General features: G+C 37.3%; 1 protein-coding gene across 2 annotated transcripts in view; it reads left to right on the top strand.

Annotated features, from left to right (window-relative positions):
* Nucleotides 1-1,706: 1,706 nt before the first annotated feature.
* The window catches only part of erfl1 (Ets2 repressor factor like 1), a 65,687-nt gene continuing 39,683 nt past the window's right edge, over nt 1,707-27,710 (top strand). The window contains exons 1-2 of one of the 2 annotated variants that reach the window (XM_007232448.4): nt 1,707-2,546; nt 12,892-13,049. The gene's annotated coding sequence lies outside the window, so the exon portion shown is untranslated. Of the gene's footprint in view, nt 2,547-8,670; nt 8,909-12,891; nt 13,050-27,710 lie in introns of those variants that run through there. The other variant, XM_022679735.2, reaches the window with a different exon arrangement.

Raw genomic sequence — 27,710 nt, 5'->3', positions numbered from 1 at the left:
ACACTCTTTATAAGAGTTATTGCGTATTAAAACATTTTGTTTTCCATAGAGAATAGCCAGAGATGTGTGAGTGTGAAGATCCTATTCAACGTTTAAAAAAATATTCACACTCACACATTCCTAATATAAGCTTGGTTCCCTATGCAACCAAAAGTGTTTCTTCCGTGGCACCACTCTCATAAAATACTTGAAGCACCCTCTTTTTAAAAATGTATTGTTGGGTAGCATTTCTTTAAAGCGTGATTTTTTTCATAGTGTTTTTACCATATTTTTGTGGTAAGATAAAGTATATAGAATGTGTAGCAACAAACAAATTGACATCTGTTGATCTCACAGGACGTTTACTTTCAATGGAACGGATATAAACCCTTCGATTGATCATATATGTCCAGCTTATCTAATTATGGCCATCCATTATTCACTTATAATCTGTAGGCAAACTATGGGCTGGAGTACATGCTGGATATGGAATGAACTCATCTGTCAAACATGCACGCCACCAGACTAAACGCTCGAGCCTCACACCATGCAAAAAAGGGTGCATAATCTACAAGCCTATTTGATAGTGTTTATAGGTAATGATGCATTTGCTTTATTTTACCTTGATAAAATAAAGGTGTTGCATTTTTTGAGAGAGATAACATACAATAACCACTTTTGGTCGCATGAACAACTCTTTGTAAAACCCTTGTAATAAAGATGTGTAATGGAAGATAATTCTAAAGGACCAAGGACTAACGTTTTGTATTATCTTTATTTTAAAAAGACCGTTTACATCTTTACATATTTGCAGGCCTTGTTCAGATGTTAATAGATGAGTGTGAGGTTTGGTCATGCATTTTTGTTAGAACGTGAGTGTCTATTATATTATTATCAAGTATAAAACGTGAATATATATATATATATATATATATATATATATATATATATATATATATATATATATATATATATATATCAGACTAAAGGACAAATTATGGGGGCTCAGTTAAGAGTTAAGATAGATACAAGTGATGGATTTGAATTACACGTAAAAGAGCAAAGCAGAGCAGAGCAGTAAGAAAAAGAAAGAGAGAGAGATGGAGAAAGAAGGGAACATAGATGTGTGAGAGATGGAGGAATAGAGGGAGGGGGTGAGAGTGGGGGTCTCGGTACTTGGCAGTCTCTGAGTATCTCAGGTTCTCTCCGGCCGGGGAAAGCGGTCGATATTTAATTGTTATTGCTAGCATGAAACGCACGGAAGCGGTGCCTGTACGAAAATTTCTCATTTATTTGGTATTCTTGTTTTCTCTCTTTCTCCCTCACCCGCCGCCCCCCACTCCGTTTTAGAAGAGCACCAGAGATGGTGGTTGGGGGGTATTTAGACACTTTGAGGTGGAAAGAGGAAAGAGTGAGGGGTTGGGGGGCGGGAGAAGGGGGCACTTTCTTTCGTCTACCAAGTTTTTGTCCTTAAGCCTATTGTATCCAGCCTTCAAGCACTCCCTCGCTCACTCACCTACCCACCCATCACAGCCCACCCCATCCAACCCAAATGCCCCAGCCCTCCTTCACCCCAATCCTCACCCCCCCTCCACCTGTCCAAAATGAAAAATCCGTCATTTTCCATCAAACGTCCAACCAAATATTATCTACACTCCATTCCCAGGGATCGAATCTTATTTAGTGCGAAAGGGATTCGCCATCTGTTTTCAAATTTCATTCCTCCATGAACTTTATTTTCTCTGACTTTGGACAAAATTATAACCCGATCGATCCGCAATCTGCCCCCGCCGTCTACATATATTTTCCGCGGCCGATTCCCTCTCTTTTTTTCGCTCTCGGTCGCTGGTCAATTTTTCCGACGCCGGAGCGCCTCGATCGCGCCTTCACCGGACAGATTGAAACTCTGTGTGTGATGTAGGGGGGGACTCCCGCACCGCGCGCTTTCTCCACCGCTCCTCCACTCTTCCACTCTCTCCTTCACTTCTCCACCAACACTCCTCCTCCTGCTTCTCAACACTCCTAACATCCATCTATCCAAGCTTCTCCTCCACGGTTCTCCTCGGCTCCTTGTCTGGTGCGCTCCGGCAACTCCTCGCGCTCTCATCACGTGCGGAGCAAGGGGTTAGCTCACCCCTACCTACTACCTAAACCACCCACCCCTACCTCCTCCTCCTCCTCCTCCTCCTCTTACTTCTCCTCATCTTCCTCCACGCGCCCTGTCCCGCAAAGCGCCGCGCTCAGACTTGGCAGAAGGGGGCACGCCGGGAAAGAACCTGTATGGTGGGCGACATTTGTTTTTTTCTTTCATTCCTAAAGTTTTTAAAGTAGGACAGGGAACAGGGGTATTGTTTGATATAATGCCTCTAGCTGTAGTTGTTTCTTTACCGTGCCTTCTCGTGTAGCGCGTGGTCAGCGGTGGTGCTTGTAGATGACCGTGCATGACATGAATCTTTTCGACACTGGACGCAACCAATGCAACTTGTGTGTCAGCTGATTTTCTGTGGTTTCCAGTCGGTGCTCTGGGGGGCAAATCCTACCCGCAACCAAAGAGGAAACAGCGCCAGGTGAGTTCACCCCATCCCGTCACCTCTCTCTGCTTTCTCTGTTTTTTTTTTTTTGAACCAGAACCACTTTTAGAAGTCGATGTAAACAGTACACCGGCATCTAATCGGCAGCTAGCAAGTCCTGTAATGTAACGAGTGTTGAGACGTGTGTGTTTGACCTTATTTTTTCTATGTTGATGTGTTTCAGCTGGGTTGAATTTGTTATTTAATTAGAAAGGCTTGCAGAATGACTTCAGTTTGTGATGGGGGAAAGTGTCACGCTATCTCATAGCTGGAGGGGGCGTGAGTAAAGTGAACGGAAGGGGAACTGGAAGGTGATGCATGGTGCACTTGTTCTTGCATTGATTGCTCTGTTTGTTTGGAGCTAATTATTGCGGCACAAAGTGTGTTCACAGCCTTCTGGTATCAGTTTCCTCTACTAGTTTCTTTTCACTCGCTGCTTTCTTAGGGGGTAGAATCCTTGTAGTCTGTTTGTGGACATGGCTGGAGTTTGGTTGGTTTTGTAAATATCCAGAACGAAGGTTGGATTTTCAGATTGGCAAAAGATGACTGAAGTGATGCAGATTTCTGATTTATATGTTTATCTTTATTATAGAATGACATAGAACCACATCATCATAGAATTAGAAAAATGTTGCTTTATACATGTGTATTGTGCTTGGTTGAGAAGCCCATAAAAGTAGACAAGTGGTTAGTGAACAGCAACATTTAATTTTAAAGCTACAAATGAAGTAATTAATCTTCCAAAACCTGTTTATCTGATTGTGCATTTAAAATGTGTACTTTAAAGTACACTTGAATGCTGAAAGGTTAAACTTGCCATAGTAAAATGTTTCTTCTCTATAATATATACCTATACAACTATTTTTGCTAAGAGGGTGCCTGTTTGAAAGTAACATAAAGCAAACAAGAATTAATTTTTGTTTCCTTAATAAGCTTTCTGTGTATTGTTTTTGAAGTTTTTGTAACTGAGTTTTCATTGACTTTTGATGGAACACTAGTATATGTGCCGCATAGTTATAAAATATTTTTAGAGTACTACCTAAGAAACTTTATTTATATGTAGATCGGATATCTATGTCTGTTAAGCTTTTTCTGACTACCATCATTTATTTAACTGTACTTACATGCCTGTATAATCAATCATGAGTAACTTTGCACTCCTCATATTTCAACATGGGCACCTAAAGATGTCCATTTCCACTAGGGACATAAGCCAATATTTATAGAGGCTATAACATGCTTATTACAATAAAAAATATTGGAGGATCAAATGCTCATAAACTGTACCTGATAATGCCCTTGACCCCATCCATTGTTGGACATTACATTCAATGACTAAATCATAGCTTATTCTCTTTATGACTCCTGGGCATTTTTATGGACTTGATGAAAGTTTAAGTAAAAGAGGAGACAGAGAAAATGCCAACACTGATTTTTTTTAATAATAGGAATCTTCTTGAGAATTTATATTGATGCATGGAGTGAGGCCTATTTAGTATAACTGTTGAACCTAGTGTTGCTCAGCAGCTTGTCTGTAGAATGATTCAACATTATAGAATGATGCAACAGTTACGTTCAACATAGACAGTACAGTATAGAGCATGTAGTCGGTAAATCCTCAACCCCTCAAAATGACTCTTTTTTCCAATCCAAAAGCATTAAGATGTGATATTTTCATTTTTAGTTGCTAATTCCAGTCGCTATTCTCTCATGCCACCCTCACTTAACCTCGTATTTCACAGCTGAACTGAAGCTAATTTAGCCACAGTTAACCGCACTCAGCTCCATCCACAGGAGGAGTATGCTTAATTACCCACAATTAAATCCTTGTGCTAACGAGAAAATTACTCTGATATGAAATAAAGTGACATGGGCAAGTAGAAAGAGCAGGTTCTTGTGAACTATACAGCCTTGTGAACTGGACTGGTGATGTCAGGAAAGAGAGGTGAGGGATGGTAACGTCAACACACACCAGTTCACCTTCATGAACCTCTGGGAGGCACAGAATCATAGTTGTAGTAAAAGCGACAATTATTTTTTGAGATAGATGGATGCCAAGATTTGGAGAAAAACATGGGATATTAATAGATAACCCATCAGTTACAGCATGATAGCACCTGTAGAATATTTTCAAGTGTGGCATCAGAGGCCTTGACATGTAGATTTGCAACCTTGGTCCAGGCTGGGGGATTGTGGTCCCAGTGGGCCAGATTCCAGCACAGTTTGTGCTTTTCCAGTTCAAGCCAGATTGGTCTGCTACAAAGGAGAAATCACCAATCCGTGCAGGACTGTGACCATTGGTTTCTCAGTCTTACCATAAAACAAAGGTGGACTCCAAACATGCATGGAGCAATCAAAGTTCAACAAGAGAGTTTTTAGAGATTTTAAGTTTCCTTTTCAGGAAGGTCATATCATCAAGATTATGACGTGCAAAATAATCGGTTCCTTGATTGCTCCTGATTGCCTTGGAGTTTACACTACAGCTTATAGTCCAGAAAACAGCCTGTACAACCCTCACAACACTTGCAGCCTATTCTACACTATGCTAAGCACAATGATGAGTCCACTGACTTTAATCTGTTTAAATGGATCCAGCCTACGTTATGCTCTGCTGCTGGTGTGAGAGGCCAACAGGCCAACACAGGCAAGATGAGTTGGTTAGAGATAATTGTAAACAGTGGTAGTAATAACACTGGGCCCAACAGTGATAACAATTAGATTTGATTTCATTTGAGGATGCCTCCACAGCTGCTACCCTTGCCCCCCTTTAGCCCCCCAACCCCTCTCACAGACCATGCTAGCGCCCCACCCCCCCATGGGGCCCGTCTCCCCCTCAGATTAAAGTGGGTGTGTTAATTCGGTGGTGTAGCGATCGAAGAGCTCTGGCAACAATGGGAAATGGGCTATTGATCAGACCTGCTCAGATTAAGACTGGGGACTGGAGCTCTTTCTCACTCTCTTTACCTCTCCTTTGCTCTCCATTTCCCACTTCTAGCTTTGCTCTCTTGCCATCTCACTGCTTTTTCATCCTCCTCCTCCTCTCTCTTTCTCTCTCTCTCTCTCTCTCTCTCTCTCTCTCTCTCTCTCTCATGCTCTCTGTCCCCTTATTGTCTTTCTCTCTCTCTCTTGCTCATACACATTTAACTCTTCTGAACTACCATCTTCCATCTTTCCCTTATCCAGGACTCATTGCACTCTACACTCTTAAAAAAATAAAACATTAAAAAGATAAAGGAAGTTCTTTTGGCTATGAACCTTAAGAAGAACCTACAGAACCTGTACGAAGGACTATTATCTTCAGCGAGATGTCAGAGTCTCAAATGTCCTACATTTAAGAAAGAAAGCAATACATCTCATGTTAAGACGAGCCTGGTTTCAAATTCAATTTGCCCTGAAAAGGCAACAAAGGCTATTCAAAGAGACAGCAAATCTATTGCATAAGAATTAAGCATTAAAAAAATCCCCACTTACTTATATTAATTGCCTCAATCAATAATACTGCAAAAGCTCAACTGGAGGTGTCATCAGTTGTCACAGTTGTTATTAGGGAAGTAGACCACTGTGCTATATCACTTGCATCCTGATCACCTAATGCTGGTTTTGGTTTAAGGGTGTAGGATCTAGGGCTGTGTGTTGTCAAGAACCTGGCAATATTATACATATCATGATGCAGGGGTTATGATGCAATATATTCTGATAGATTGTGATATTGTAAGCAAGGTGATGTATTGCAATCTTTTAAACATTAACTGTTAAGACAACTGTCATAGTATAAACACGCTCTATTAAATGGAATAAATCTGAGTTAAAGAAAAAAGTTAAAGATATCTCATAAGAGTAAGATCTGAAGACAGAGTACAACACTAGTAGTTAATATATCAATATTTTCTTTACATCCCCAAATGGATCCACAATGGAAAAATGTTAAATGTTCTTATTAAATCAGTTTATAAACAAATAAACTAAACAAAGTCTTCAAGGTCTAACATGAGGTCTTTTTGTTTAGTTACATTATGTAACATTTGTCAAAATGTAAATACTTACAATATTTTTATGATGTCAATACAATATCTAACAAACTGTGTGAGCATGTGGTTTCTATTATACATGAATCCTTTGCATGATTTTGTTCTCAATGCTCATTTACTCACAGTTGGTTATATGCTTGTAACACAATCATTTGCAAACAACACTCCCCAAAAATGTGTTTATTTGCTAATGAATCACTGCAGTTTTGGTGCCATGTGCCGTGACTGCCACACTGTGCAATCTCAGACATTCTTGTTAACTCTTCTGTAAGGGTTTATCATAGCTAACTTTCCAATGAGTGTGTATTGACAAGCAGGATTTTCAACTAATCTGAAGCAATTAGTCACACACAGCATTGCTTATTAAAATAATTACATAAATATTATTATAAACAAACCACACATTTGTGAACTTCCAGACTTTTCTGTATTCAGATACTGTCCCAAATACATCTCACACCTCAGGGTTTTCCCCACATTTCCACACACACAGTTTAATCAATGAGCTAATCACCAAGCTTTAAGTGACTTGATCACAACAACACCACGTCTTGAGGAGGTGGGCTACCACAAGCCTTGGGATTAAGAACTGATCCAGAGTGCAAGAGACTGAATCATCTGGAAAAAAGGGTTAGACAAACAAACAGACATACGTAGTGGTGATGTGCTTGTGGCCCTCTAAGATCGAGTCTCAGACACTAGGGGGCGGTAGAGAGGAGTGTTTTTTGCAGTTCTGCTCCGAGTGCTTCACATCTCTGACTCAGGCAGTAGCTTTGAGGACTTTCATGTTTTCACGATCCATCTTTCTCCTGTCTTTCAGCATTTCCCTTCCTCCCATCAGCAACCTCCTCCCTACCCCACTCCTCCTGTTTCCACACACGAGTGACTTCCACAGGTTTACCTAATGGATTATTAAGTAGCTGATTGAGGATCAATTAAGCACTTAAAGTTTGTTAGGCAGAGTCAATGGCTGTGAACGCTTGCAGTGCTGGTTGAGTAACTCATTGCCAAGATTTGAAACCCTGCTCCTTTGCTGCTTATGAGACCGTGGTGGTCGACGTCAAAGAAAAGTACTGCTGAACTCACAGGGAGTCAGATTTTGGAAATAATTGGGCATGATTTGTTTAGATTCTGCATTAAACACACTTTTTGTGTTATTTGGTGGAAAGGGGCAGTAACATCTAGGAGAGAAAAATGAAGTATGTTCACAAGTGGAAACCGTTTTTTTTGGGGTGTGCGAAAGACGGTTTAATCGTACAATTAGTTATTTCTGTTCATTTTGGTGAAGTAGAAAATTTCATATATATTTTTTTGTATATCTATGTAAGATATTGACAGAAGTGTTTTCTATATATTTAATAAGGTACTGTATATAGATCGCTATGTGTATGTATATGTAGTATAAAAAACTGTTTAGGTGTAAGAAAATAAAACTAACTAAAACTCTCTCTCTCTTTTTTTTAGAAATATCTATAATAGTTAGTTCGAGTACAACGTGCATATAAACGTACATAAATTAAGTATACATGTATGTACTTCATTACTGATTATTACACAGTGAACTTGCCAGTGTTAAAACAACACTATTAATGTTTATTTAATACTGATGGTGTTCAATTTTAACACTCATAATGTTGATTTAACACTAGAAGTATTGATGTAACATTGACAAGTGGAGTAAGTTGATTTTTATTATTATTATTATTATTATTATTATTATTATTATTATTATTATTATTATTATTATTATTATTATTATTCTATCACAAATTACAATCACAGATGTAATATGACTCCAGATATGTTTTAAAATATGTCAGGGTTAAAAACGAGAGAAAGACAAAGGTATTTCTCTGGTGGTGAAATGAATGAGCAAAAGAGAGAGATGGAGGGATGGAGGGAGGGAACGAGGACGCAACTCTCTCTCTCTCTTTCTCACTCTCTCTTTCTAACCTCATATACGAGACAGAGGAGCGGAAACGGGTCGAATCCTACTTCAAATTCTCTTTCCTCTCGGCTTGTCGACCGGGGAAAACAAACCGACCCGAGGCACAGCGAATGGGGATTTACTAATTAACTACTTACACACAGCAAGGGAGAGAGAGGGAGAGAGAGAGAGAGAGAGAGAGGTGCGCACCTCCTCTGCGCGCGGCGCCCGCCCTCTCCGTTACTCGCAGATCTCGTACTCACTGGTGTAGAGTTGTGTGCGCGCGGTCCCGGGCTTCCAGCGCCCCGCACGCACACACACACATACACACGCGCGCGCGCGCACCCACACTACGGCCCGGTGGAAAGAGTAACCTACGGAGCGGCTGAGCGGGACGAGTGGAGGTATGGCAGTAAGGGCAGTGCGCTCAGAGTTTATTCCGCCTTATTTGTGTTGTTTATTTAAGTGCCGTTCATTATTTTCATTTTTAAAAATATGTGCATTGGAAGTGAAGAAGTCTTTATTCTGGCTTGTATTGTTTTTATGCATAGTTTATCTGTTGCATATCTTCGAGGTGACGCCAAATCATTGTATCTTAAAAATGACAACTTTAAAGGACAAAGGAAAAAAACTTCTTAACTTTTAACAAAAGACAATGTCAAAAAATATTCCATGATTTTTTCCAAAATACCGTTTATAATATGCTGATCATCATGAAAAAATGTATGTTAGTTTAAAATTAAAAGCAGATACAAAGGTTTGAGAGACGAAGTAATGATCTCTACATTTTTTATATTTAATGCTCTTCATTGCTCATATTTACATGTTGTTGTTATAGTTTGTGCGTTGTTCTCTTGGAGCTTTACGGTGATTGGCGTGGTTTAGTGTTACTTAAATTTTTCTTCATATGGTGCTCTTTTAAAATTTTGCGAATCCTACAAAGAACATGTTAAACCCATTTCTCCATTTCTTCTTACTTTACAGCTGTTAGTGAACGTCAATGTAAAATCTTTAAAAATTATTTATACTCGGTCCGTTTATCATGAAACACAGTGTAAAGAACAACCGCCAATAATATTTGAAAAAGTAAAACTTTTACTTTTGAAAAAATGTGTCTGCGTGACAGCGACAATACGAGACTACAGCTAAAGTCACATAACTGACGTGTGTTGTGTGCAGAAAAAATGGCTGAGTTTGGCATTTGGCTGCTCGTGTCTGCCTGGAATAACCGTGCAGTGTGTGTGTGCGTTAAGCATGCGGAGCCCTCGTCAACCCTCCACATTATCCATCAGTCAATTAGACAGTCACTCACTCGTTAAGTGGAGACGTTTCATGAACTCTTGTGTGCATCCTCCACCTGCCCTTATCCTGGCAGTCAGTAGCCATCTACATTACCTCACTAATGGGGACTAGTCTAGACACAGGCTAGGGATATGAATCTTTTGAGATACACCTTTTAAAATGTGGTATAGTCGTGAGCACGCAAAAAATGAGTGCGTTTTCACATTTATAAAACATAAATATTGACATCTATTGAAGTTAACCTTACATTATCTCAGAATTTAATATTGAAGGGACCGATTTAATAATGAAATGCCTCACAACATGGGGAAAAAACTAATAAATTCGTCGTAAATACATTATATTTACATTGACTTTAAAATATTAAAAGTTAAGAAGGTTTTGCTTGTCCTGTAAGGTAGACATTTTGCGGATGTAAAGATGTGCATGATCATTTTAAAGGAAGGTTTGTATTTAAAATTATACACTTCATTTTTGTGTTTTAATTTTGTTGGTACTAACTAAAGTAGAGCTTTAAAATGCATTAATCTAAATGTAAACAAACGAATGACGAAAAAAAACTAATGTAAGAGTCTGTAAAATAACACCAACGACGCAGAATTAAGTTTCAAAACAGAACTGTGGACACTCTACAAGCCGCTAAGCCGTGGTAGTCCCTGCCGCAGAAAGTTGGTTATAAGAGTGTATGTCCAATTTCCACTTGAAGCCTTCAGGGGGTAAGCTACGACTCCAAAAATGAGAAAGTAAAATCAAAGATTTTCAGCTCGCATTGGCCGATTTTGGATGCGTATCCATGTGCAGTGGGAGCGCCTCATCAATTATTTGCGCCGCTCTGTTTTTGATAACAGGTGTTTATAAATCGATTTATAGACATGTAGCTCTAACCACATCAGATGTCCTGATCTTCCACTAGATGTATCGAAACCAGCAGAAAGTTGTTTGCGTTTGTTAAATTATTCACCACGTACCACCACGAGTAAATCCCGAGGTCTCGCAAGTTCTCCAGCTTTCTGATTTCGGTCCTCTTGGATCCTTTAAAAAAGTTTTTTTTCGACGTGTTTGAGGAAGATCCAAAGCGGCTGTAGGTCCAGGGCTTAAGTTTTAATACAAAAGTACAAGAAGAAAAATGTTACGGATAAAAAAGAGAGACAGGCTCTCTTTGAGGCAAATGAGCTAATGAATTCTATTATTAGTATGGTGAAATGTATCTGTATTTATTTTTTTTATTTTACAACAATTTAATGTTTTCCAACTTTATTAAAATGGATATCCATGCCTTCTATTTCACAACACACAGGAGTTTATTCTAATCACAAATAATAGTCTCCAGGAAAGTTACCGAATGTTTAAAAATCCCTCAGAATAAACAAAAAACTATTATGAATCATCTTTAAATGTAAATATAAATATAAATATCTGATATTCAAATGTTTGAACTCATTTGTCCTATTAATTTCCTGTTAAATTACATTTTTATTCCAGTCAATTCAATTAAAAGCAAGTATAAACCGTTTCCATCAATGGACGCCAAAACGCCAATAAGAACGTAATAAAATTGAGCTAAAAGTAATAAACGAACTTTTTTTTTTAGTTAATTAACCACAAATGTTCACCTAATTTTAAACCTTTTACACGGTTTAACTATTTTCCCCCTCTCCGCGTCCTTTACTCAGTCAGGTTCATGCTACACATTTCACAGCGATGTTTGCCTGTTTTTACAACTCGGTTCATTTCTATCATGGTAGGCTAATTGAATGCGAGCTAGCTCACTTTCAAAATGTAGTTTAAATCTCTTCAGACAGCGAAGCTACTGGTGCCACTGTTCCGCGGCTCCCTCCTGCGTCTCGCCGTCTGTCAATATTTAGTGGAAATATTTCCGACGTTAAATGGCATTTGGGGAAATCTCCACTCTCTCCGTTCTTCAGTTTTAACCCCCCCCCCAAACACACACACACTTACTAACTCACTTATTTTGGACGACATAAAAACAAATATATTAATAACCGCATCATGTTAAAAACAATAGTAGCACAATTATTATTATTATTATTATTATTATTATTATTATTATTATTATTATTATTATTATTATTATTATTAGGTAATAACAATAATGCTACTACTACTACTACTACTACTAATAATAATAATATTAATAATAATAACAATAAAATAATGGTTTACGTTTGGATGAAATTTCTAACAATATTATTTAACAAGCAGTATTTTCAACACAGATTAAGCTTGGCGCATAATAAAAAGTTAATAAAAACATAAAAATGTTCTTTTAAAAAATCAGATACAATCTGGAGTCGCATAGCATATTTAACTTATATATGTGCAGTGTACTTTACGTCCATATTTAATAAAAATCGCAAAAATCTACATTTTTGACATAAGTTTTATTTACATTGTGTCAAAATTTTATGATGAATATACCAATGGAAATGCTTTAAAATGATTCGGACTGAAACCTTTTTACACCGACTTCTATTTAACAAAGTTTTTTTCTTTCTTCTGTAAAGTTGTCAGTTTGGATGGCATGCTCTTTAAACTCTATATTTTCTGTGCTGTCGGGCGACGGACCTTGCGTCGAGGAAAGAAACGAAGATAAACGAATAGAGATCAGGATTTTGTTCAACATTTCCGTTATATACAGTTATCAACATGCTTGTGCCACGGGAAGATTTTAATGCTGTATTTAGTTGGGATACGAAAAAGATAAAGCCGTTCTCCAGCCAAAACCCCGTAAATTTATTTTTATATATAATTTGAATCTTTAAGTTGTGTCGAAATTCCATAATGGATAAATACAAATACCTAAAATGACTTGGGATCTATTTACATCGACTTTCTCTACATATGTGCACGTTTTTATAAAAGAACAGCAAGCCTATTAAATAATAAGTATTACAGCTTTACAAAAGAAAATCGTGTTGGAATTTACTATTTTGACCATTATTAAGTGCCTCGGGCTCCCTGAAAGTGTGTGTGTGAGGGGGGGGGGGGGGGTGCGGTAAAGTGGACTTATTACCATTATCAAAAGAAAATGAAAGAACGTGCATCTGTTTTCTTGTTATTCCAGAATAATTTCTTATCGCGGAGCAGCAGAAATTCATTTGATATTCTTAACGGATCCAAAGACATCCCGCGATTCCCAGTCCGGTTCAGGAAGGGCTCCGCGTTCCGTCTCGGGCTTCGGCCCGCGGTTTCCACCTGAGGCACCCCCACTCCGGAAATCCGGTAAGTGTACGAACCGAGACTCCACACACACCGCCGAGGAATACACACATTTACCAGGGTTTGCTCGCAACTGTGGTCAGTTTCCACAACTTAAAGTTGACAAGACTTACGTTATCGTTCTCACCTAAATCCTTATATATTAATTTTAAAATGTCATGTTTTGACACAATTTGACTCCGGTTAATGATTGATAGGGGAATGGAGATGCTCCAAAAGGTAAAACGATTTACACTGACGCTAAGAAGGGCTTCCTTCTCTTTTTTAGTTAGTATTTTGAATATAAGAGATAAAATAATAAACTGTCTATCGGAAAACTGCCACTTTGTGGAGCTTACCTGGTCAAAAAGCATGATCCCTCATAAATCAAAACAGTATAGCCACAAACAAACTTAATACTATTCTTTCTTTCTTTCTTTCTTTCTTTCTTTCTTTCTTTTATTACATGTTACATACATTTACCATTCAAACTAGTTACAATGCAAGTAAAAGAAATCCAATTACTCAAATAGCAGTAAACAACAGTTCTATATCATCTGTTCCCCCTCCACATACAAACGTGATATTTTTTTCCCTCACATATATTCAACATTGATATGCTCTATATATTTTTCTAAAGTTTGACTGGTTATCAGTGTACAAACTTGTATTATATTTCATTATGTATAGTTTACCGGTGCATTATGTACTACAGGATTTTCAACAGCCCGAAGAGTCTTTTCACCTTATCAACCATTTTAACTCCATCACACTCTCCTTGACATCTTCCACTATTCTCCAAACTCTGGTTGCACACTTAGTTATTACAGCACACACAGACACACACACACACACACACACACAAATCTCTCGATCTAGCTTGTCAGGCATGTGTAGAGTAATAAAGGTCAGTTAATCGATGGGGCCCAATTTGACAAATCCTAGTGATTCTTATCACCCATATAACATGTATGGATAAGGAAGATGCTGATATAATGTTTAATCCCAAGAGCAACTGCAGAGAGAGAGAGAGACAGAGAGAGAGATAGAGAGAGAGTGAGAGAGAAGGAAATGGAGAGACATTTTCATTGGTATAGAAACTAATCTAAAAATATTATAAAAAATGTACATTTAAAATAAGACTACCATAAGTTTGGTCTATATAACAATATTGCTTATGCTCTGTCATGAAAACGTTCATATCGTAATTCATTTATTTATCTTCCAGCTGAGGCCGGTTTCAGAGTGCTGTCCAGAGGGAATAAATATGATTTATGACAGTTTGTGAACTGAGGATAACTTGTTAATCAATATGTTATGCTTATATGTGGGTTACTTGTCAACACAATTTAATTTTACATATTTAACACTGTCAAGTATAACATACCTATAAATATTCTGCACTGTTATGTAGAAATAAATTACTACGGTTTTTGATACATGAACCAACACATTAATGAAAAAAAAACGGGTTTAAATATTTTTTAAACAAATACAGGATTTGAACCATTTATAAAGGTTATTTCTTGACTCTCATACATTTGTTTCTTGCTCCTGGTCTTCCTTATATTCGGAAGGTTTATTTCATGTTTAGAGACACATTATTTATGCACTTCTGGACAAGCTAAGAGATGACAAACCATCACTAAAAAAGTGAAAGAAGCATGTGGACTGAGGCATGGACACAGACGTGACTCGGATTATGTAGCATTACTTATTTCTTCTGAGCGTTGTCCTTCCTGCTTCACCAAAGTTACAACATGCTGTAGCAGCATGATGAACCACGTGAAGCAAGGCATTCTTCGCCAAGAGTATTGTTATCGCAAAAATACCATGGAATATTGTAATATTATTTTAGGGCTATATCGCCCACCCCTACCAATGATTTTAAAACTGCTATTTAAAGGTAAAACACTACGTAATGTTACTTTCCCTGTCTTTAGATTGAAGGCACAAAGTGCTTCTCCTGTGAAATCGCTTTGTATTGCATCTTTATTTTTAGAAAAGTAGCTAAAGTAGACAGGAAGGACCAGTGACCAGCACACACACATACACTACAAAAGTTGCTTGGCCAAGAAAGCAGAGTGACGCTCTTGTCTTGTCTGTTTGTCTAAATACCAGCTCAATGTAATTCGATTGAGATTAGTTGCACTGGCATGACAGGAGGTCCCTAGTATTGCCAAAGCACTTAGGAGGCAATGACAGGCTCCCATCGACGTGTGCTAATACAACACTCTACGGCTGCCCATGCATTACTACTGCAGCCCTCACTCACTCACTCTCTCTCTCACACACACACACACACATACTGTGCTCATGCATTACTATGACTTGTGTGAGAGAGAGTACAGTACAGTACAGTGCTCAGTGCCCCGGGATCAGAGGTCCAGAGTAAAGCCAGATAATAAAAACTGGATGGATGCTGCGGGGAGACAGACAGGGAGTCAGAGAGAAGAAAGACGCCATATGGCGGACATAAGAAGAAAAACAGAGGAAATAGTAAAGAGATGCTACAGAAGGGACTGATTGAGAGAAAGGAGAGATTGATGAAAGTGTGTGAGAGAAGAGAGAGAGAGAGAGATAGAGAAAGGAAGAGTAAGTACTCTGAGAAGATGGATGGAGGCAAGTTTGAAAGAAACAGGCACAGCCAGGACGTAGAGAATCTTTACAAGATCAGAGATTAAGTCAACATGTCCCCAGTCAGTCATTAATCCGATTTAAGAGCAATTAAGGTAAGACTGATCCTTTCCCACAGAGAAAGAGAGAGAATATATTTATATATATATTTATATATATATATGTGTGTGTGTGCGGGTGTGTGTGGTATTAGCAGTAGTGATGTGCACACTTGAAGAAAAAGAAGCTCGTGATGTGATCTTGGATGCATTCCGAATGCATAAGCATGATGTGGAAACCCTGACTGATCTCTTAGGGCTTGTAGGAAAAATATTATTCATTTTAAAACGCAACAATATACCCAATTTTCGCAGCAGTAGACTTCTGACCCTAGTAGATTCCTTTTGAAGAATATGGCTGCAGATTTTGAAAATATCTTTACAATAATTAGCCTGGAGTGTTGATTATTTTCAATTAAACAACCACCACCACCACCAAAAAAAAAAAACTAATCCACCACCATTTTAACGAAACAAAATAATTTGATGCTGAGCACAAACAGTTCATAACTGAAAACTAAGCTACGGAATCCATTAAATTCCATTAGAGTCTAAAGTCAAATCCTACAATGTCTAATACCTCTCTTTAGTTTTTTGTAGTCTGCCACTGCATACGTGTACCTAAGATATGAGGCTCTAACATAATGTCATATTTTTTGTAATGTTAATTACATGACAACAGACATGACTTAAGAAGATCTAATAAATATTCTTCAACACTTTTTTTCATTTAGGGATGTGTTCTGGTAGTCGCTAGAAAATAAATTCATTTTTTTGGCCTTTCTGATGTTTTATATCCTAGTGGGACATAATATTAGCAAACTGATCAAAAATAAGAAAATAGGGTACCACAGTTACTAGGTCCTATATTATTTAATATAAAGTGTATGAATTAGCTTAATTAATCTTAATTTATATACAAATTAGACAGTAATACATGCCCACGTATGCAGAGATATTTTAGAGGCTACGTTGAGGAATATGTTGTGTAGATCTAAACATTTATGTCCAATGGGGAAATATTGAAAAAGCTATTGTATTTTATTATTTTAGACATAAATGCACAAGAGATATGACTTTTTAGCTTTTATTATTTTCCCCTTTTTTAATTCCACACTGATCCTGCCTTATTTGGACTGGTGCTATAAATCTTTGCCAATTGTCCAGGATGTAAATAAAGGACAAGACAGTAAAATAATAGTTTCAATGGTGGAAAATGCATTGAATGTAAGTAGCCCATAACCTTGATGTTTGTTTTGTGTTCAGTGCTCCATTTTCTCATACTCTCTCCCACTCTCTTCCCTCATTATGCTTCTTTATGGTGTCTCATGTTTTAGATGTGTATCGCAGGCCACAGGTCGACACAGGGCCCTGGCGAGTATGTACTGCTGCAGTGTATACTGGGAGATTGTGGTAGTGATAGCCACACTGACTGACATGTACACAACAGCAACATAAATCAAACACAACACACACACACACACACACTGTGTTGCCTTTTTATGCTATGGTTGCTGTTGGTAAAAAAGGCGACCATTTCTGCTTAATTAAAAAACATAAAATAAATTCTTTATTAAAGCTTTTTTGGAACTGTTAAAGCAGGCTGTAATGCTGCTTGGTTACTAGTAGAGTAATGCGTTCTTTTCCAACTGACTACAGTTATAAGCTTACAGTAACGATATGATTACATTACATAGTGTAGTGGATAACTACACCCCTGTCTCATGAGCAGACTAGGGTTTGGATCCCTGGCCAGTCAAGTACACCATGCTACACCAGTAAAGGTCCCTGAGCAAGACTCTTAACACTACATTCACCTTTCCTTTGTACCATAATTCAAATATACATCGCTCTAGAAAGGTATACATGATCCACAAAGCCGTTAACATGTATGGTCTAGAAAAACACATTAGAAGGGTAATGTAAATTAAAAAATCTTAAAATATTTGATGTAAAGCATGGTAGTTTCAGTGCTAAATCAAATAAGAAGGCACCTTATATAATAAAACTTTATGAATAAAACATCAATATTAAACATGTCAGGCTATAAAACATTGTTTACATACTGTATATTATAAAGTAATCCTTTTGGAGACCCCAAGCTTTCTTAGGACATTATAGATACTGTTACTAGCAACTGATATAGCCATGTGAAAATATAAGGGCTGTGTCCCAATTGTGTACTACATGTTAATACTATAAGGTTTATACTATATATACTGAACCTAATATTTTGTTTTTGAAATGGTAATATGCAAAAAAAATGATAATTATCAGCTACAGATGATTAGAACATGGTTAGATAGGGTTTTGGAGGATCCTGTCAATTTTAAAGCCTCAGATATTTAGTTGCCCAGATGGCACACAACTGACCTTCACTGTTGAAATGAGGTTGACATATGATTAAAGTAATGGCTTTTGTACTTTAAACGTTGAAACAACATTGAATCAACATTTATTGTTAAATGGTTGCGCAAACGTTGAAACTTTAACGATGAATCAACATAATGTCCTCAACCTTCTGCCTGTTGAATTAGCAATTTATATTTCATCAGCATACTATTTCTTAAAACGGTTGGATGGAGGAAAGAAAAAGTGTTTTACTTCTATTTGTAGTAAATGCTCTTTAATATGGCACCAATTCTTCACCATACATGGGGGAATGTTCATGTTCTATTAGTTTTACTGTTTTTAAGATCAGATGTTGAATCAGACTGGTAGTGACTGGTAACTTTCTTTATACTCAGATTTACTACAGTGATGCAAATTTACTGTTAACACTCGGTTAACCATAGGATTTTCTAATTTTAGAGAACTATGGTTGAACGTATATATTGTTATATTAACGTTGATCCACTTTTCAAAATCAACACCAAATCCAACATTGATTCAACCATAACATCAACATTGATCAACATTGATTGAACATTGAAATGCCAGCTGGGTTGATTTGCTCTTGATTGTTGCAATAAGTGGATCACCTTGATATAGAAAGAACGTTGCAAGTACAGAGGAGTCTGGGAAAGGATTTAAAAAGATCTCAGTACAATTCAAAATTAGCGATTCTACTGTATGAAAATACACTTAAGTGGAGAATATTTAAAACAACAGCTAACATGACCAGAACAGGCTGTTCTAGCAAGCCAGCCCAAGAGCACACTAAAATTCTTGATCAGAAGAGGGGATAAATAAATGTTCTCATTCATTTCATCCAAGAAATTAATTTGTTTAACTAGAATATACAAAAATGATCTTTGCAAAACATTCCTTCACTTTTTTTCTGTGATTAGTTATATCATCCCCAACTTTCAACATTGTTCAAATGAAGATCAGATGTCCACATGTTTAAATACGTTTCCCAAAAAAGATAATGGGTGTTGGTTGCAATTTTGTCTCGTGATCTTGTGTTAGTGTCAGTGCTGTAGTGGAGTGTGAGAGAAACAGAGACACCCCTCAATCCTCACTGTAGCCGACTGCGAAAGAATACATAAGTGCTGCCATAGACTGAGTGGAGTGTTACTTATTGTTGACCAGGATGAAGCGCTATTGACTGGCTCCTCCTGCCGAAGGATAACTGTGCAGTCCTGAGGCCAAACCCACAGTGGCATTTAATACACTACCCTAGTGGCCGCTCCACTTACTCTGTGTGTGTGTGTGTGTGTGTGAGTGCACACAGACCCACACACACACAAATCACACACACTAACTCTCGAGTACACTCACGCTCTTGGGCTGTATCCGCCTAGATCAATATGAAATGGCTTTGAGTGGAAAAGAACATCAGGAATCAAGCAGGAAGCAGAGACATGAGGAAAGAAAAATGCTGGACTCGTAGGAGGAGAGCGAGATGAGGCAGAAGGGGACAGAAAAAGAGAGAGATACATACACACACACACAGAGAAAGAGAGATAGTGAGAGTGTGTGTAAGTGTGTGTGTGTGAAAGTCAGAAAGAGAGAGCGAGACAGTACCTCAAAGGCTGCTCCCCTCTAAGTAGGATATAATTTGCAAAAAAGGAGGATACACTGAGGATGCTCCACACAGGGGACACATAAGAGAGACATAAGAAAAAGGCAAAGACACAGACTAAGAGCAAAGGCAGGGGGGCAGCAAACAGTAGCGTGGTAGTGTGTGTGTGTGTGTGGGGGGGGGGTACAATTTCCATCAGGTTTTCAATTGGGCTGGATCAATAGTGTATTAGAGCTCACCTTGACCCCGTGTCTCCCCCCTCTCCTGGTCCTGCCTCACAGGCCAAGCCACTTGCACACTCGGCAGGGGGCTGCATAGGGGGAGCGACTGCATTACTGTTTCCCTCTCTGTGACCAAAGTGGCAGAAAATGGCAGAATAAAAAGGGAGACAGTGGAAGAAAGAGGGAGATGGAGAAGAAGACAGGGCCACAAGGAAAACAGATGCCACTGAAATAAGATGTGCATTTGTGTGTGTGGGTGCATGTGTTTATTGTTTTGTTGGTCTTGGGTGTGCTGTTTAAATTGGGAACAGAAAGGATGAGTGAATCACTAGCTTTATAGCAGTAGTTGTAACACTGTAACAGATTACTGTAATATGCTTATTGTAATATGTGTTGTGACTATGAAAACAACACTTAAAGCAGCCATATGTCAGAATTAGCATTTCCCGCTCCCAGGCTCCCCCTACAGTCACAACGTGTAATTAATGCTTTAAGGCTACACTTAATACAGTACACACATTTCTGGACAAGCTGAGAGAAACAGAAGAGAAAAGAACTGACAGCTGAAGTGAAAGAAACATGTGGACTGAGGTGGCTCAGGAGTAATATTACAGCATTTTATGGCACAAAGCATGAGTTTTTTTGCCCGCTTCACAAAAGTAGCATAGTGCTTCAGAGAAACAAACACAAATAGCCATTCTGCTTATTTATTACATGATGCAATATCTGAAGCTGTTTTTTTTATTAAAATGCTACATAATGCTATTTTAACTGTGGCAAAATCACTCTAATGTATGGTCATTGGTAGCTAAGCATTAGTGGTCATTAGGCTACATAGAAAAAAATAAGCCTTTCATGCCAACAGTTTATCTTTAAAATGGCAACTTTACACAAGAAGAAAAAATCTTAACTTTAAATGTGAGACAAAATAAAAGAAAATTATTTCAAGACATTTTTGAGTATTTCTATGGAGTATTTGACTTCATCACAGACTTCTTAATTGCTAATGACACTTCTTAAAAGGAGTGTTCTAAAGGTTTTTGTCAGTTGTTGGGAAGGGATTATAGTATGTAAGTGCAATCAAGCCTTAGGAACACTGCCCTTCACTGAAGTATTGCTAAACTACTTATTATAGATCTGCTGTCACCTATTGTTTCAGTTAAATTATTTTTCATATAGATACACACAGGTTAGGCTTCTTAATAACGTACACAAAGGGACAACCCTCAAGGCAGACAGACCTTCATATTCTTAAAGAATAAGATGCTTCATATGGTCCTTTGTGTGATTTCAAGAACTGTGTTTGGTTCCATAAAAACGTGTTTCTCATGAATATAAATAGTGTGAGGAAGCATTTAAAACGTCCAATGAATCTTCTCATGATGCAAAGTTTCTTCACCAATGTAAAGGTATCTCACACTTGCACATCTCTTTCACAAATATGGATCTTTGTGGAATTAAACGTGGCATCACACAAATGATCATTTACAGTTGCTTTATTTTTACAATTATAAATAAAGGTACAATATCCAAGAACCCTGTGAGGTTCAATGCAGAAGCATATTTGTAACAGAGATGTGTGAGCATGAAGAATGTTTTTAGATCTAAAGAAAAGTAATTTGACATTTAATATAATGGTTTATCACTAATTTGAAGCTTCTTATTTCTCACATATCTATAGCTCTGGAAGAAAATAAGGCACCACTTAAAAATGACAAGTTTCTTTGATTTTCCAAATTGAAAAACAAAAAGTTAAAAAAAGAGGAAGATGGATGACCACAAGCCATCAAACCAAGCTGAAGTGCTTGTTGAATTTTTGCACCAGGAGTGGCATATTCAGAAAGCAGTTATCCAAAAGCAGTGTGTAAGACTGGTGGAGGAGCACATGCCAAGATGAATGAAAACTGTGATTTCTGAACTCTTAAAACTCTTGTAGAACTTGTTTTCTTTGCATAATTTGAGGACTGAAAGTTGCGCATCTAATTTTCTGCAAATAAATGCTCTAAATAAATAAATAATAATTTTATTTGGAATTTGGGAGAAATGTCTGTAGTTTATAGAATAAAACAACAGTGTATATTTTACTCAAACCTAGCAAAATTAGAAACTGATTCAGAAACTGATGTGGTCTCTTAATTGTTTTTCAGAGCTGCTTATTACTATGCATTCATGGTTCATAATGGAACTAAACGTGAGTGGTCATTCTATTACACTGCTCAAAAGACCATTATGAAGGAATGTAGAGGAATTATTCAGGAATTTGATGTATTTAAACATAGAAGTGCTAAAATATATATATTAAAATAGTCTTGCTGAGAGGGAAGTGATGGTTCATTTATCAACTCATACATATTGCTCACCTCCATAGTGTTTGTCTGATTGCAGTTCTATTACTTCCTAGCTTACTACACACATATCCAGTGTGTACTGTATGTATGTATGTATCCAGTATGTGTTGTTTTGCTGAAAAAGGAAAGGAGTCAGGTAGGCTATGTTATTTATGGTTTTGGACAGATTGTAAGGTTATGCTCAGTAACTTGTATGAAGTGTTGTCGGCCCCGCGCACGTATACACCTTCGGTCCTGCGCGCGCTCGCTCGCAGGTGCGCACACGCGCGCGCGTTCACACGGCGCCTAACAACAAAACGAGGTGCGCACGCGGTGTCCCTCTTGCTGAGGGGGGAAAGAGGGAAAAAAGGGAGAGAAAAAAAGAAATCGATCGCCAGGGACAGTGGTGCGCGTCGGAGGATCGTATCTTGTCAAAATAATATATTACCCTCATCCCCGGCTGATCGATGCGGTGGATTAGGGACGGAGGGTCCTCTCTCTCTCTCTTTCTCTCTCTCTCTCTCTGTCTTACTCTCTCTGTCTCTCCCTCTCTCTGCTCGGTGCAGTTTAATATTTACCTCCATGGAGGAACAGGCACGCCGACGCTCACTCTTAATTGATTCCGACACTTGGGGCTCTGTGCTCGGGTTGCGGAAGAAGGCGGGAGGGGTGGTTGGAATATAGAGAGAGGGAAATGGTGAGGACCAGGCAGATGAGAGCGAGAGTGAATTCAGTGCGGCTACGAAATGAGAGTGGAAAGCAGAGCTCCCCATTTGCTCAGAATAGCAGCAGGAGGTCATTGCAGCAATCCTGCTTCAGCTCCTCAAAAACTAGGCATCAGAAAGCTCAAATTTACTGAAAAATGAAGGCTGCTAAAGTGCTTCAGAACAGCAATTCCTCCAAAGAACCTCTTCTGGCTTCCTTATACCAATGGATTTTACCCTTCTTATCCACTGGTAGAAGAACAGCCAAGATGCTTTTGGTGTCTAAAGCTTGAACATTTTAAGAGCTACCAGACCAGACACATTTAAATGCATTACACTGAAAACCTCACTGTAATAAAAAAATCAAACCAAAGAAGTAATTAGAAACTGCTTACGAAAAACCATAATGATCTTAATAGTTATAGCTAAATCACTTTTGCTGCCCAATCCTTTATTTTTTTTAATGTTCTAACTATACACATATAATCTAAGACATGCAAAAACATTTTTACATCTCCATTTTTGCAGCTTTTCCCTTTTCAACATAATGCATTGCAGTTCTAAAGATACAAACAGCTCTGGAAAAAATAAGAAACCACTTAAAAATGATGTGTTTCTTTGATTTAACAAATTGAAAACCTCTGGAATATAATTAAAAGGATGGATGATCACAAGCCATCAAACCAAGCTGAACTGCTTGAATTTTTGCACCTGGAGTGGCAAAAATTCCAAAAGCGGTGTGTAAGACTGGTGGAGAGGAACATGCTAAAATGCTTGAAAACTGTATCTTTTTTGTTATTTTAGTAATTTCTCATTTTCTGCAATAATTGCTTTAAAGGACAATATTTTCATTTGCAATTTAAGAGAAATGTTGTCAGTTTAAAGAATAGAACAACAATGTTCATTTGACTCAAACATATACATATAACTGAAGTGGTCTCCTAACTTTTTCCAGAGCTGTATCTCACAGAGCCTTACATTATTTGTTAAATTTCCCTGTTTCATCTAAATCTTTTAGAAATAAAAGTTCCAAATGGGTTCTGTAAAGCATTACCAGGTACAAAAACACTTTATCTTAACCTATTGTGTGCCACAGAACAACTGCTGGTTCCAGATGTACATTCCTTACAATTTAGAAATAACTCTAACTAAATCAGTTTGCATTGTTTTTGCAGTATAACTGGTTATAACTTATAACTGAAAAACTAACATCTCATCACTGAACTGTATTTTACTTCAAGAACAGTTCAATGGTAATTATATTTAAAAATGTTGACCCTTATCTTAGTGAATACCTAGTGAATTTACCAAGAAATATGTGGCATGTAAAATCTTGAGTTTTGCAACATACACTATAAGTGACAGAGATTTTCATCAACTTTTAGCCATATGAGCCTCCTTATGTAGTCTTTAAAAAAACTAGAGTCAATTGAATCTTGACCAAGGACTAAAGGAGTAAACACCTTCATGGTTAGGGTGAAAGGGACATTTGAAGAGAGCAGAGCAGGTATCAGGCAGAGGTCAGAGGAAACTAAAAAGAAAGAAGCCATGAAGAAAAGGGTATTGACAAAGGATAGAAAGGAAAAAAGAAGGGATAAATGGTACTGCTCTGAAAAGGCAAGCAAACAATTAGCAGAAAGACAGAAGATGGGACAGATTTAGTACAGAATGAAGGAAATGATGTACTTAGTGAAAGAAGAATGGAAGGTAAAGAGGGGAAAGTGAAGGATGAAGATCTAGAAAAGAAAATGAGGAGGATTAAGGGCAAGTGACATGAAGATAAAGAGCAAAAGTCACAAGGCATGCCATGAAGACAGAACAGAAGACAACAATAAAAAGGAAAGGAAGGGAAAAGAGGAAAAGCAGTCAGGTAAAGGGAGGGGGAATAAGAACAAGGAGGGAAAGACAGAAAACAGGAGCGACAGAGGAAAGGAAGAGAGCCGAAGAAGGACCATATTTTCTGTTGAAGGAAAGTGGCTGTCACCTTGTTCCGCCAGCAAAGAATGTAGCTATAAAATACGAGAGCCAGGCAGGCCACAGTGGATGACTTACGTGTATATCTAGGCTTTGCCAATATTTCTTTCTGTCTTCCAACTGTGGCCCTCTCTCCCTCTCCCTCTCTTTCTTCTTACTCTGTCTCACTCTCACTTTCTCACACACAAACAAACACAAACACACAGAGACCATTGTTTTACCTTTGTTGTTGCATTGTATGTATTTATATGTATTACATATATTATGTAGGAGCCACTTAGCTAACTCAGCTAACCCTACTCTCAGTATTAAACAAAAATAATCTGGATGCATTTGGACATTTGTGTCAGAACGTTTGTCATTTTGAACCTGTTCACCACCTCTCAAATGCCAAAATACTGCAGTACATAGTACATATTCCCTCAATATCTAAAGGCTCAAACATAACTGTACAATAACAAAAAACAGATAAGCATTTTCATAGCCAGGTGTGGCCTGTTCCCTCATCCTTTCATTACACATCAAGGGGATAATTGCTATGAAGTTGGGATTTCTTATTATGTGATTAAAAGAGATAGAGAAAGCCTTTAAAAAAACAAGAACAGAAAGAGTCTATTAGTATTTGCTAAAAAACTCAATGGGAGATGATTCTTTAAACAGATCAAATCAATATTAACATGGAGGACGCTCTGTTACGGTACATGAATATAAGACAAGAACTGAACTGCTATAATGTTTATTTATGATATGATTGGAGCTATAATTTGGTTGATTACTTATGAAGCTGTGAAAATGAATGGCTCTAATAAAATATTCCAGCTAAACTCCTCGTCTGAAAGATATTTATATCTTAATTGCATCAAATACACTGAGGTTGTTCATAAATTATAACATCAATGTCCAAATATTGAGTTAACAGACACAAGCTATGGAAACAGGATTAGTACAGGCTCTATTAAAACTCTACAAAAAGTTTACTATCATCTCATCACATCAGCATTATTCAATGGCACATTTTACCTCTACCAATACAGTGGGAAAGGTTTTGTAGCAAGTATGAAAAAGTAGCAAGTTGTCTGAATCTATTTCAATCTTGTGGCTTAGATTAAAGCTGGGTTAAAGTCTTAAGTGGTGTATGTAGAATTTCAATCAAATTAAAACACACCCATAACAGTTTATAAGTGCTCGATCAGGAAAATTTCATCTTAACTCATTCTGATTCCAAATTATGTTGCTAACCAATCATAATTCCAATCATCAGCAAACATGTTCTCATAAGTATAATTTTAGTGTTTGCTCTGTTCTTCAGAAAAGCTAACAAGCAATAATAACTGTGTTTTGTTGTTATTTATAAGTAATGCCTAACACTGTTGATTTCTGTATCCCAGTTTTGTCAACAGTAAATATTGATTTAAGCCTCAAAAACATTAGTAAATAAGCGGCAGCTGAAAGAGAAAATATTTCATTAGAGATCCATGATTCCCAGTAATTTATTCTCCAACCATTTTATTCAAAGCACTATTGAATTAAAATGTCCTTCTTCAGATTAACAAAGGAGAAAACACTCAAATGTGTATTGGTACTCCAGCAACAGGACTTCAGACACTAGTTTAAGGCATTTCATGACAGGTCTATTACGGGTGGTGTGATCAAGATTAAAAAAATGTGTTACTGCAGAGAGGAAGGAGGTCAAACAGAGGTGAGTGTTATGGACTGAAGCTGGTTTGGCAGTAGATGTAGACTGTCACACTAAAAGCTCTCTTTCCAGGACTTACCGTATCACAAAAAATACACTCTTGGAGCCCTTGTGCATTTACTGTTACAGTCCACAAGGCTGCAAAAATGGGACATTAAAGTATATATATATAAAAAAAAAAATATATATATATATATATATATATATATATATATATATATATATATATATATATATATATATATATTTTTTTTTTTTTTTTTTTCAACCTGTTGATGCTCACAACAATGCCTTATTTTGTATGTAGCTATGGTGGCATAACCACTGACACCACAACATTTTCCCTTTTTAAAATTAAACTTTAGCTAAATTTTAAATTTGTTCCTTAAGTCTTGATAGCTAAGAATCTCAATCAGCTATCATCCTCTGATGGGTGGTAATTATTTTTCAATCAATACAGTCTCATGAATACGTTTTATTTTACATGCACACAAGTTCTGGCTATTCAGAACAGATGAATGAGTGGTGCTCCCAATAAAAAAAAAAACACTGATAATTCTTTATTAGCAATTTACACACTTGATTATTTTGAGAGGGGTTGGAGGAAGGAACTGTTTTGGGAAGAGATTTGTTAAAGTAATGTGAATGCATGTGAAATACAAAAATAAAAAAATGCAAATAATGAAAGGCATGAAATTTAGGAAATTAGTGAGGTTATAGCAAAGTAATAAATTTTAAAAGCTCACCATAAAGCATGGCTTTAAAATATGGGTAAGATGTACAGCTACAATTGAATGAATACGACAAGGTATTTAAAATCATGTGGTAAAGTGACCTAATCTAGATCTAATAATATGTTTAAACTATTTTAGCTAGCTAGACTATAGTTGAAATTATTTACTTTTGATATACTCAGATAAAAGAAAACACATTTTGGAAATAAAAATGGTCACATGGCCTACTGTAGCTTGCTGATTTCTAATGTAGCCTTTCATTAACATTAAGTACTGTAGTTAGCTGGTCCCTAATGTAGCCTTAATAATAACATTAACTACTGTAGTTTACTGATTCTTAATGTAGCTTCACTAATAACATTAACTACTATAGTTAGCTTCTAAATG

This window comes from Astyanax mexicanus, chromosome 1 (assembly GCF_023375975.1).
Source record: "Astyanax mexicanus isolate ESR-SI-001 chromosome 1, AstMex3_surface, whole genome shotgun sequence".
Lineage (NCBI taxonomy): Eukaryota > Metazoa > Chordata > Actinopteri > Characiformes > Acestrorhamphidae > Astyanax > Astyanax mexicanus.
This window is presented reverse-complemented; position numbering and strand designations above follow the sequence as displayed.